The sequence below is a fragment of the Myotis yumanensis genome, unplaced genomic scaffold, assembly GCF_028538775.1.
Source record: "Myotis yumanensis isolate MYYU_CA2020_CCGP unplaced genomic scaffold, mMyoYum1.0.hap1 SCAF_23, whole genome shotgun sequence".
Taxonomy (NCBI): Eukaryota; Metazoa; Chordata; class Mammalia; order Chiroptera; family Vespertilionidae; genus Myotis; species Myotis yumanensis.
Window position 1 is genome coordinate 7055183 of NW_027223774.1, and position 12600 is coordinate 7067782.

The following is a 12600-nucleotide window of genomic DNA, read 5'->3' on the forward strand; positions in this document are numbered from 1 at the left end:
GTTACTAATGTTGTGGCCCCACCCCATACCAAAGAATCAGAATTTCCGGAGGATGAGGCCCAGAAATCAGGATTTTAAAAAGATTCCCAGGTGATTCTAAAGTGCAGCCAAGGTTGAGAACCATTGCTCTGGGCCCTTACGTTCTGACCATGTGAGTCTGTGTGGAATAATTTAAAGCTGCTCAAAGCCATAAAAATTAAGTATATTAGATCACAGGATATAGAACTTCAATATAATAACAACTGTGCTCTCCAAGGTGCTGCAGGCATGGACCAACGTTGGCTTGCAGTAAAGAGAGACCTGTGAAAGGGGCAGAGGTGCAAAGTCCAAGGAGGTTAAGGTTATCCATGAGCTGGGAATCTAAGTAGAAATGATCAAAATGAGAACTGAATAGTTGGCAAAGTATCAACAATAAGAACAAACAAGCATAATAGGGTGAAGACTGGACAACTATAACAAAACACTGGCTTTCTAGGTATGAATTTAACAAAGGCCTATCCTGAATTCCTCCCCAATGACCATTCCCCAAAGAATGACTGCCGGGGGTTCCACTGTGTCATTCATAAAGACATTTTTCTTCTGTGATGCACAAATGATTCTTCCCCTTCAATCCCATTTGAGCCATTGCATGGGAAAACATCACTAAGTGGCAGGCTCAGAGAGATGAGCTTCTTCCCCCTTCCCAGGGCAAGTAGACAGCTTTCCATGAGAAGAAACCCTATGAGCAATGGGAGTAAGAGTACCATGAAGACAAACAGTATTACAGACACACATAGAGGAGAACTGTACAGAAAGGATGACTGGAAAGACTGGGTGAACAACTATATTTGAAGATACCTACAGGCAAAAACAAGGGTCAGAGTTACCTCTAGCAGCCACTGTGCTCCTGCTATCATTGATCCTAGTGGCCTGTTCTACAACAAAACCTGGAAATTTGTGTGTTTAAAAACCACAGAATGCCTTGGCCAGTATGGCTCAATTGGTTGGAGCATCGTCCTGAGTACCAAATGGTCAAGGATTCAATTCCCAGTCAAGGGACATATCAGTATGAGGGTTCCATTTCCAGTTAGCTTGTGTACAGAAGGCAGCCAATTGATGTTTCTCCCTCACTCTGATGTTTCTCTCTCTCTCTCTCTCTCTCTCTCTCGCTGTCTACCTTCTTCGCTATCTGAAAGCAATAACAAGTATATAAATAAGAATTTCAATTTTTTGGTGTGATGGTAATGGTATTGCTTTTTTAGTCTCTCTTTCTGTAGGTTCATTATTGGTATATAGAAATGCCAAAGATTTCTTGGCATTAATTTTGCATCCTGCTACATTGAGCAATTCATTTATTACATCTAATAGTTTTTTGATGGAGTCTTTAAGGTTATTTTATCATGTGCAATATCATGTCATCTGTGCATAAGGACAGTTTTATTTCTTCTTTTCCAATTTGGAGGCCTTTTATTTCTTCTTCTTGTTTAATCACAATGGCTAATACTTCCAGTACTATGTCGAACAGGAATGGTGAGACTTGGCATCCCTGACTTGTTCGTGTACTTAAGGGAAATGGTTTTAGTTTTTGCCCATTGAGTATGATGTTGGCTGTGGCTTTGTCAAATATGGCTTTTATTATGTTGAGGTGTAATCCTTCTATTCCCACCTTGCTAAGAGTTTTTATCAAAAATGGGTGTTGAATTTTGTCGAATGCTTTTTCTGCATCAATTGATATGACTATGTGGTTTTCATCTCTCAGTTTGTTTATGTCATGTATCACGTTTATCGATTTGCAGATATTGTACCATCCTTGCATCCCTGGCATAAATACTATTGGTCATGGTGTATGATATTTCTGATGTACTGCTGGAACCAATTTGCCAAGTCAAGGTCACTGGTGACAGTGAGGGTCTTACCCAGGGAGGACAGAAGTTGAAAGTTCTCCAGCATCACATTCAGGTACAGCAGTCTCTGACCCTCATCAAGGAGACTCCATTCCTCCCTGGAGAAGTACAGGGCAATGTCCTCAAAGGTCACCCCAACCTGTCAGAATTGAGAAAATTGAAACCAGATCTGTCTCTCTGAGAACCAATAATTCTAGTCCTTACACATCTTCCCCAGCCTCATCCTCCTCCAGGGCCCCTGGGAAGTGTGGACACCAGGCCCTAATGCCAGTGCAGGCTGCTCTGTCATCACAGTTCCATTACTCACTGCATTGCCCTCAGGGGAGCACAAGGATTCGTTGGAAATGGAAGGTAGAGGGCAAAGCCATTTAATGTCTGGGCGATGCCTGCAGGGCCCCAGCTTTCTCGCCTCCAGCAACACCACTGCGGTCTCCTAGATCCTGCCTCCAAAACAAAGCCAAGCCTGGATTTATGCTTCCGGTTTAGATCCCCACAGCAGATCCTGGTGACTATCAGTTAACACTCCTTCCGGATGTGCTCACCACTGGGTAATGTTTATCCCATTCCCATGTTCAGACCCCAGGTTCACTCCCTCAGCTCTGCCCCCTTCCTGCTCCAATGCCACTGGATCTCGCTGGACTCACCCATGAACTTGGCAGATGGCGTGTAGAGAGCTTGTAGTCCAGCCGGATCCAGGGCCACCCCAGGCCCCTGACGGACCCACAGCCGGGAAAGCCCCGAATGAGGCTGTGCCGTCCTCCCTGCAGCCTCTGATCTTTCCGTCAATACTCACAGCCACATCCTCAGGGACCTTCACATGCAAGTCACCCCCGTCCCCTCTGCCCTGCACTTGCTGTGTCCTCAGAAGTCACAACACTCCTCTCTCCCCTCCGTCTTCCTCACGGTCCTCCCCGCGGGACTGAGCTGCAGGACGGGACAGGCGCCCTCCCCAGGCTGTGGTGTCTGTGTGAGGAGGCGGTGAGGGCCTGGGGGACTCGACTCACCTCAGCCCGTCTCCTCAGTGGGGGCGCCGCCATTGTCCTCTGTGGGCGGAGCGGGGCGGGAGCAGAAGCCGCTGCAGGAATGGCGGTCCCTGTCCCGGCCCTGGTGTGTGTTCGTGTAGCGACCCCGAGCTTCAATCCCAAGTGGGAGCTGTGAGCAATACTGGAGACTCCGACCATGGGCTGTGTGGCGGGGAGCACCACTCTCCGACCTACTTCTCGGGAGTGTGCGACCAGGAAAACCTCGCCGCCTGAGCCAAAATCTAAGAGGAAATTCAGCCGGAAGGACTCCGCATCCGCCCTAAAGAAGCGCCAAACGGACAGGCCTTCTCTGACCCTCTATTGGCTCGGCCTGATGACACTCCATGCGTGGCCTTCTGGGTAATGTAGTTTCTAAGCTCCAAGGCCAGGATCCTGTATCTTCTCAGTTGCATCCAGGACTGGATTTAGGGGCAAATAGCCCAAGAACACATCAAGTTCACTAAGGTCCTCTAGCGCCTTCAGGGGAGGTGATTTCCGGGGCAAGTTTGTTTCTCCTGCACCTGAAGGGCTTTCTTTAGCTGCGGTTTTGCATATATTTGTTCAGCACTTGCTGTTTCTGAATGGCAGGCATTGTTTCTTCATTCAAGACTTTTGGCACGTGTCTCCCTCTGGCCATATGTTTCTAGAGAAGGTTGTTCACGTCCCTAACAGCCTTAACCTGTCTCCATTGAATCCATTATACAAAGTTAAGGTCACAAAACAGACGCTTGTACTTAAGGGCATCTGCTTCTGATGCCATCCAAAGTGTCAGCTCTGCCTGGGCTGCAGTGTGGATAGGATGGCCAAGAAATATATGAAAAGATGCTTGAAGTCATAGATCACCAGAGAGATGGAAATTAAAACAACAATTACCTGTCACCTCACCACTTTCACAATTTCTGCCATCAAAAGATGAACAAAAGACAAGTGCTGGGGAGGATGTGGAAAAAAGGGAATGCTAGTACACTGCTGATGCGAATGCAAACTGGTGCAGCCATTATGAAAATCAGTATACTTTCCTCAAAAAATTTAGTATGGAACTTCCATTTGATCCAGTGATTCCACTCCTAGGAATATATCCTAAGAAACCTGAAACAATAAGATAAAATATATACTCCCTTCTGTTATAGCAGCACAATTTACAATAGCAAAGATGTGCAAACAGCCCAAGTGCCCATCAATAGATGACTGGATTAAAATGCTAGGATACAGACAAAATCAATTAGGTTAATTGGATAGAGCATCACCCTGCAGACTGAAGTATCCCATGTTTAATTCAGGACAAGGGTACATGCCCAGGTTGCAGGTTCATATCCAGTAGGGAGTGCACTAGAGGCAGCCAATCAATGATCCTCTCTCAACATTGATGTTTCTCTCTCTCTCTCTCTATCCCTTTCATTTCTTCACTGAATTTTTAAAAAAACACAAGTTTTGGAAAATTTATACCATGGAAATCTCTGCAGCAGTAAAAAAGAAGAATGTTTACCTTTACAGACAGCATAGAGGCACCTGGAAAACATCATACCAAGTGAAATCAGTCAGTCAGAGAATGACAAGTATCACTTGATCTCACTCCTATATGAAACCTAATTAACAAAATAAAGTGGTGAATGGAGTGGATTCAGGAACATGGAAGCATGTAAGGTAGTACAGAATCTCAGTGGAAAGGAATAGGAGGGGAAAAAAACAGCCTCAGGTAAGGATTAAACACACACACACACACACACACACACACACACACACACACGCAAAACAAAGTCACCTGAGCATTGAGAATTTTCTTCCATTCTCTTAATGCAATGGGAAAACACTAGCTTGCTGTGTTTTGAGTGTGTTCTAAATTTGTGTTTCTTAATCTGTGTTCAATCAGTTGAGTCTCTGGAATTGATGATAACCTTCATGTAACTTTCTCCTGCTTCACATGAGTCAATTGTCTATGGTGATGTTGTAAGAAATATCCACACTTGTGGAGAATTTTCCAAAGTTTATGTGACCCAAGCCGGTAACAATGCCAGGAAGCAGAATAACAATAAATTGCTTGGGAGAATGGCAGTTTTGCGCCTTTTTTATACATGAGACTAAAGAAGAAGACATAAATGGGTTACATGACATTCACTGGTGATAAACTGGGGACAGGAGCTAAGGAGGAAGATCTCTGGGATTGGATAAAAAGTAAAAACGAAACAAAACATAAACTCCTTTTTATGTTTATCTGATAGGAAACAGTTAATATTTAATACAATAACAATAGTAATTGGGGCTCTGTGATCTTCTGTGTTCAGAGATTGTGCTCTTAGGAGTCTGTGAAAGTGAATGTCCCTGAAAACCCAAAGGTATGTTATCTCAGATGCAAAAAGACAACAGACAGGCTCAATAAGGTAAAATTTGACTCTTGCAAAAAATTAAAAAACCACACACACACACACACACACACACACACAACAGCAACAACAACAACAACAACAACAACAACAACAAAACAGACTAGGACATAAATACCCCCGTGAATAGCTTTTACTTGGAAAGTTTTAACTTTAAAGCATCTTATATGGGTACTTTTAGCTTCTGAGTTTGCAAGATTGGCTATACTATGTCAGGCTCCCTGAGATTACTAGGTTTACTGTGTGCCATCATTTTTGTCCATACTGGGGAGTTAGAACCTGTGGGTTGAGGAGAAAATTCAATGAGTGGTTTATACACTCACGGACCCATTTCAGATGTCCTCCTAAACCCAATGCCCCCAGTATTGATGGTGTGCCTTTATTAGGTCAGCTACAAGTAGTCATTCTTCAGGTCCATAAAGTCTTAGGTTCTAAATGTGGTGAAGGTAGCATTAAGGACAAGAAAACGGTATGTTTCTTGGCTGTGGCCTTCCACAATTTATGAGAAGCACCTGCTAATTAAACCCCAAGTAGTTTATTTCCTACTGGACCCATTGTTCACATCCTCTCTAACAGAATGATCCCCGTATTCCTGGTGTCTCTTTATTTCATCTCCTAGAAGTATTCACTCTTCAGGTCACTGAAGCCTTAGGTTCTAAATGTGGTGGAGGTAGTATGAAGGATAAGAAAAAGGTCTTTATTATCTTTGCTGTGGCCTTCCACAATTTATCAGAATCACCTGCCAATTAAACCCCAAGATTGTTGACTCCTCTGATCCAACAACTCCTCTGTTCAAACTGCTGAACAAGAGAAGTTACTTTCAAGGCTACATTCTTGCTACCCCCTCCTCACTGCTCTTGTCACACCTCAGAGATCATTTGTACCACGGAGTCTCTAGTCAGTAGAAAGTTTACTTCCCTGAACTACTTCAAACAAACCTCTTTTAAACTCTTCATAACTTTCTCTCTAGTCATATTTCATAGGCTTGGGAAAAATACTGACAGGAAAACTACCTATATATCTGCCAGACTGACTCCAGCAGGGGTCCTCAAACTACGGCCCTGGGCCACATGTAAATACAAATATTGTATTTGTTCCTGTTTTCTTTTTTTACTTCAAAATAAGATATGTGCAGTGTGCACAGGAATTTGTTCATAGTTTTTTTTTAAGCTATAGTCCAGCCCTCCCAACGGTCTGAGGGACAGTGAACTGGCACCCTGTTTAAAAAGTTTGAGGACCCATCCAGGAATGCAAAGTAACTGTAACTAAAATGGCTCAAGATGAAAGAAATATACATTCCAAAACCGGTTTCGCTCAGTGGATAGAGCGTCGGCCTGCGGACTTTAAGGTCCCAGGTTCGATTCCGGTCAAGGGCATGTACCTGGGTTGCGGGCACATTCCCAGTGGGAGATGTGCGGAAGGCAGCTGATTGATGTTTCTTTCTCATCGATGTTTCTAACTCTCCATCTCTCTCCCTTCCTCTCTGTAAAAAATCAATAAATATATTTCTTTAAAAAATATATATATTCATCTATTTTCCAACATGTTTTTCAATTCTATATTCAATCCACATTCTTTTTTTCACCAATATATTTTTATTGATTTTTTACAGAGAGGGAGAGGGATAGAGTTAGGAACATGGACCAGCTGCCTCCAGCACACTCCATCTAGGGATGTACCCACAGCCAAGGTACATGCCCTTGACCAAATGGAACCTGGGACTCTTCAGTCCGCAGGATGACGACCTATATATACTGAGCCAAAACGGCTAGCACTCAATCCACATTCTTATGCCCTGTGAGCGAGTCTCATCTCACTGACACAAAATGTAACAAACAATGAAGAGCTTTCACCCAAACCCACTGGAATGTAGACTGGGTCTCAAAAACCACATCTCCGTCCTAAAGACACACTTTATTTTACCCTTAGATTTGCTGCCAGCGCACCAATGGCTCTGATGGGAACATCTGAGAAGCTACAGGAAGCCACAAAACCTCTTGATTATAATCAATGACAATGATTCCTGAACAGAAGATAAACATATCAGGAGTCCCTCAGGTCTGTGTACAGACCGCTTCTGTAGTCTTTTCCTCAAAAAAAGTTCTCGGTGCAGGTTTTGATGAAGTCCATTCCCTGTAATGGAATTAGGTCAGTATTTCTGCAGTGAAGGTCCTCACTGCGATGGTCCTCCAACCAGTGCCCATCACCCATGGAATTGAAGGCATTAGGGCACAGGGCCCTCCGCAACATGTGGGGAAAAGAATCTCTTCAAATGTCTTAACATCCCTTGAAAACAAGAAAAAAATTCACGCTGCTCCCAGACATACTTGAGTTTTTCAGACCTTCCACCTCTTTTGAGTGACTTCTGTGTCTCAAAGCATCCATTTTCACATGAGGACTAGAGAGTCCACATTGTTTACTGCAAAATTATGGGCAGCAGTGTAAATTTGGCAAAAACCGCTGAGCTAATTTCTGCACCATAGTCTTCTCCCAAGGGCAAAACTGTTTGAGACCCCATAAAAGTTTTCACCTCATCATGCTTGGAGAGCCCAGAACTTCTAATCAACTACCCACACAGTAAATAGAACACCCAGCATTAAAGAAGTCCTAGTAAAAAGCCTTCATTATTTTACAAAGAAAGACACCTGAGACGGGCAGTTCTCCCCTTGATGACTTAGGCACTCAATAAATAAACTCAACATTAGCATGTAGGAAAGTGTATCCCTCAAAATGGCAGTTCTTCTACATAATGTTTACTGGGGCCAACAGTAATCAGTCCTATGTGGCGACGCACAGCAGAGATACAAGTAAGAACTAAGGGATGAGTTGCTCCTATTTTCTTCAACAAATCAGACAACACAGTTAGCTTCCCTGGGCTCATGAGGATGCTGATTGATGCCATCCATAGGAACTTTACAGGATGCTAAAATATGGGTGGATCAGGGGAAATACCTTCAGCAACAGAAATATGCAGTGACATAGATATGGCAGGATATCTCTGTATGTTGGAAAGTGCAACATAGATATCTATACTTCCAACATAAAAAGAAACAGAACACCAGAAACAGTTGTGGGGACATTACATAATGTAGGTGATCAAATGTATGAAATATAATTCAGAATAATGAGACCTTACTTATTTTCTTATACAATTATTAAGTCCTAAGTAACAAACTACATTTCCTACACATCTAAAAACCTTATCACATCCAGACTCTTTTCTGTAAAGGTAATTTACAAATTAGACTGAGAAATATCTCACATTAATTGCACTCATAATGGCTTTCTCCAGTGTGAGCTCCGTGATATTGAAGACCTTTCCTACTTTTAAAAGATTTCCCACATTCACTGCATTTATAAGGTTTTCTCCTGTGTGAACTCTGATGATATTGGAGACCAGGGAGACGGGAAAAAGACTTTCCACATTCACTGCATTTATAAGGCTTTCCTCGTGTATGAACTATGTGATGACGGCGAAGATCACTGTTCCAGATAAAAGATTTCCCACATTCACTGCATTGAAAAGACTTTTCTCCTGTGTGAACTCTCTGATGATATTGGAGTCCAGAGCGACGGGAAAAAGACTTTCCACATTCACTGCATGTATAAAGTTCTTCTCCTGTATGAACTCTCTGATGATATTGGAGACCAGGGCGACGGGAAAAAGACTTTCCACATTCACTGCATTTATAAGGCTTTTCTCCTGTATGAACTATCTGATGACGACGAAGATCACTGTTCCCGGTAAAAGATTTCCCACATTCACTGCATTGAAAAGGCTTTTCTCCTGTGTGAACTCTCTGATGATATTGGAGACCATTGTGACTGGTAAAACACTTTCCACATTCACTGCATTTATGAGTCTTTTCTCCTGTATGAACTATGTGATGACGACGAAGATTACTGTTCCAGGTAAAAGATTTTCCACATTCACTGCATTGAAAAGGCTTTTCTCCTGTGTGAACTCTGTGATGATTTTGGAGACCAGAGTGACTGGTAAAAGACTTTCCACATTCACTGCATTTATAAGGATTTTCTCCTGTGTGAACTATCTGATGATATTTGGGATGAGTGCTATTTGTAAAAGACTTTTCACATTCACTATGTTTATAAGGCTTTTCTCCTTTGTGAACCTTCTGATGATAAAAGAGACCAGCTTTGAAGGTAAAGGATTTCCCACATTCACTGCATTGATAAGGCTTTTCTCCAGTGTGAACTCTCTGATGACTACAGAGGTGACTGTTAGTGGCAAAAGATTTCCTACATTCACTGCATTGATAAGGCTTTTCTCCTATGTGAACTCCCTGATGATATTGCAGACCAGTGCTCCTTGGACTGTTTTTGGACTGAGGAACATGTAGGTGGAGATGTCCTGATTCGGTAAGGACACCCTGCCCAACCTCCCCGCAACTGAAAGGATTCTGGAACACATTGAAATTGCAGCTGTTTGCAAGTGAGATCCTGTCCACACCTCTAATGAAAGTCTTCTCTCTCACATGCTGCTGGTGAAATTTTACACTGAAGTAAAACCATCTTGCACATCCTCCACACCTCAACAGTATCTGTCTGTGTTGTGTTCCCTGCAACTCTATCACATGGAAAATATTTCCCAAGACTATTCCACAACTCTCACAGGGGTGGTTCTTCTGGGAAGACAAGGCTACCTTGGGATTCCTTGCTTGTGACATTCCTACAGAAACCTTCTGTTCCGTCGGTACCTCCACATTCTCTGCTCCACAACAGCAACCTGTATAAAAGGAAATGCTGGTGAGGTATATGTTGATCTTATGAAAACAAAATATCTTCACCACGATTGTTTATCTGTCATGACTAGGCATGATTCCACAGAAAGACTTTCAAGATGAGTGAGTTAGACACTGAAGAGACTGCTGTTGTAAGTAATGTGGCCGCGAAAGTTAGTCGATGATGGAAATCCCATCAAGAGAAGGACAGAAGCATAGGAGTACATCCAAAGAAGAGAGGATGCCTCTACTCATTGTTCTTGCACAAACAGCTTCCTCTAGGACAGTGGTTCTCAACCTTGGCTGCACATTAGAATCGTCTGAGAATCGTTTTAAAATCCTTAATACTGGGCCTCATCCTCCGGATATTCTATTTCTTTGTTACTAATGTTGTGGCCCCACCCCATACCAAAGAATCAGAATTTCCGGAGGATGAGACCCAGAAATCAGGATTTTAAGAAGATTCCCAGGTGATTCTAAAGTACAGCCAAGCCCGAGGGACACTGGGCCCTGGCACCAGGCTGGACCATGGGCTGTGGGTGTGGACAGGCCCCAGAGGGGGTCTGGAGGCCACTTCCAGGGCCAGCCATGCAGCAGACGGCCCATCGGGGTCACTCTGGTGCTCGTGATGCCAGGTGAAACCTGTCAAGTGGGGACGGGGGCACCCCGAGCCTACAGTGACTAGACAGCTCCCATTTGCCAGGACCTCAAGGGACCACGTGTGGCCCCTGAGCAAGCGCTGGGGAGCTCACCACAGAGAACTAGGAACAAGCCGGGGCCACCCCAGTCCCCCCAAAGAGCCCCCAAAGCTCCGGAGAGGGTGTCCCGTTCCAGGCCTGCAGCTCTCCCCACTCAGGCTCGGGGCTCCCCCGGGCCCTGGCGGGGCCCCGCACTCTGCTGCTGGTGGTCTGCAGGTGACAGCTGAGAGCCGGGGAGCCCAGGACCCAGCCCCCGACATGTCCCCTTGGTGGGCCTTTCTCACTCCCGGTGGCCGCCCCCAGGGCAGCCAGGGGCCTGGGACCCTCGACCAGCCCGTCAGCACGCCTCGGCCTCGGAGGCTGGCACCGTAGGGCCAGGGCTCAGGTGGCCAGGTGACCGAGCAAGAGGAAGACAAGATCAGCCAGGTTCCAAGCTCCCCCTGCTGTCCGCCGGCTGCTGCTGGAGGCGGCTGACCTGCTCCCACCGACCCCGCTGCCTCCCTGCCAGCCCGCCCGGCTCCGCCTGCCCTGCCCAGCCCCGTGCAGCCCACCTGGCGGCCCTGGCAGGCATGTGGGCGCTCCCTCTGCACACGGGGTTCCCCCTGGGCCCCTCCGCAGCCCCCGACCTGGCCTCCTCGTCCTGGAGGGCCCATCCCGGGAGCCCTGACTCCAGACCTTTCTGACCGAAGCCCCTCTCAGTGGAGTCGCCACGCTGACCCCCTTCCTGGATTCGGGGCCCCTCCTGGCACCTGGTCAGCACAGTAACCTCCCCCTGGCCCCTCAGTCCCCTCACTTGTCCAGGAGGGAGGGCTGGACCTCGGGAAAAAGCTACAGCTTCCTGACCTCACACCTGCCCCGACCCCACCCCAGACGGTCACCCGAGTCCTGGTCGCAGGGCAGCAAAGGCCCCTGAGGGAGGCACAAGGACATCTCCCAGCGCCCAGGACAGGCCGGGACAAGGGGGTCCAAGGGCCAGGAGCTCCCCGATGCCCTGGGGAAGCAGGGTGGGGCCGAGAGATGGAGAGAGAGGTGACAGGTGGGGCTGGGGACACCTGCGTTTCCGTGGGTCTCAGCTGGGTGCGTGGCGACACGGGTCCCTCCGCCCGTAGCCAGGCAGCACCGAGCAGCTTGGCTGTGCGTCCCCCCCACCTGCACCCTCCTCTGTCCCTGGGTCGCAGCAGCACTACCTGCAGGGCTGCTGGGACTCAGGGGCTCCCGTGACGAGGGCACGGCATCTCTTGTAAAGAACATTCCTGTCCGGCCCGGCCAGCGTGGCTCTCGGGTTGAGCATCAACCTGTGAACCAGGAGGTTTGACTCCCGGTCAGGCCACAGGCCCGGGTGGTGGGCTCGATCCCCAGTGTGGGGTGTGCAGGAGGCGGCCGATCCATGATTCTCTCTCACCATTGAAGTTTCTGTCTCTCCCTCTCCCTTCCTCTCTGAAATCCTATACAATAAAGGTCTAACATGCTGTGTCCGAAAAAAAAATAAAATAAAATAAAGTACAGCCAAGGTTGAGAACCATTGCTCTGGGCCCTTACGTTCTGACCATGTGAGTCTGTGTGGAATAATTTAAAGCTGCTCAAAGCCATAAAAATTAAGTATATTAGATCACAGGATATAGAACTTCAATATAATAACAACTGTGCTCTCCAAGGTGCTGCAGGCATGGACCAATGTTGGCTTGCAGTAAAGAGAGACCTGTGAAAGGGGGAGAGGTGCAAAGTCCAAGGAGGTTAAGGTTATCCATGAGCTGGGAATCTAAGTAGAAATGATCAAAATGAGAACTGAATAGTTGGCAAAGTATCAACAATAAGAACAAACAAGCATAATCCGGTGAGGACTGGGCAACTGTAACAAAACACTGGCTTTCTAG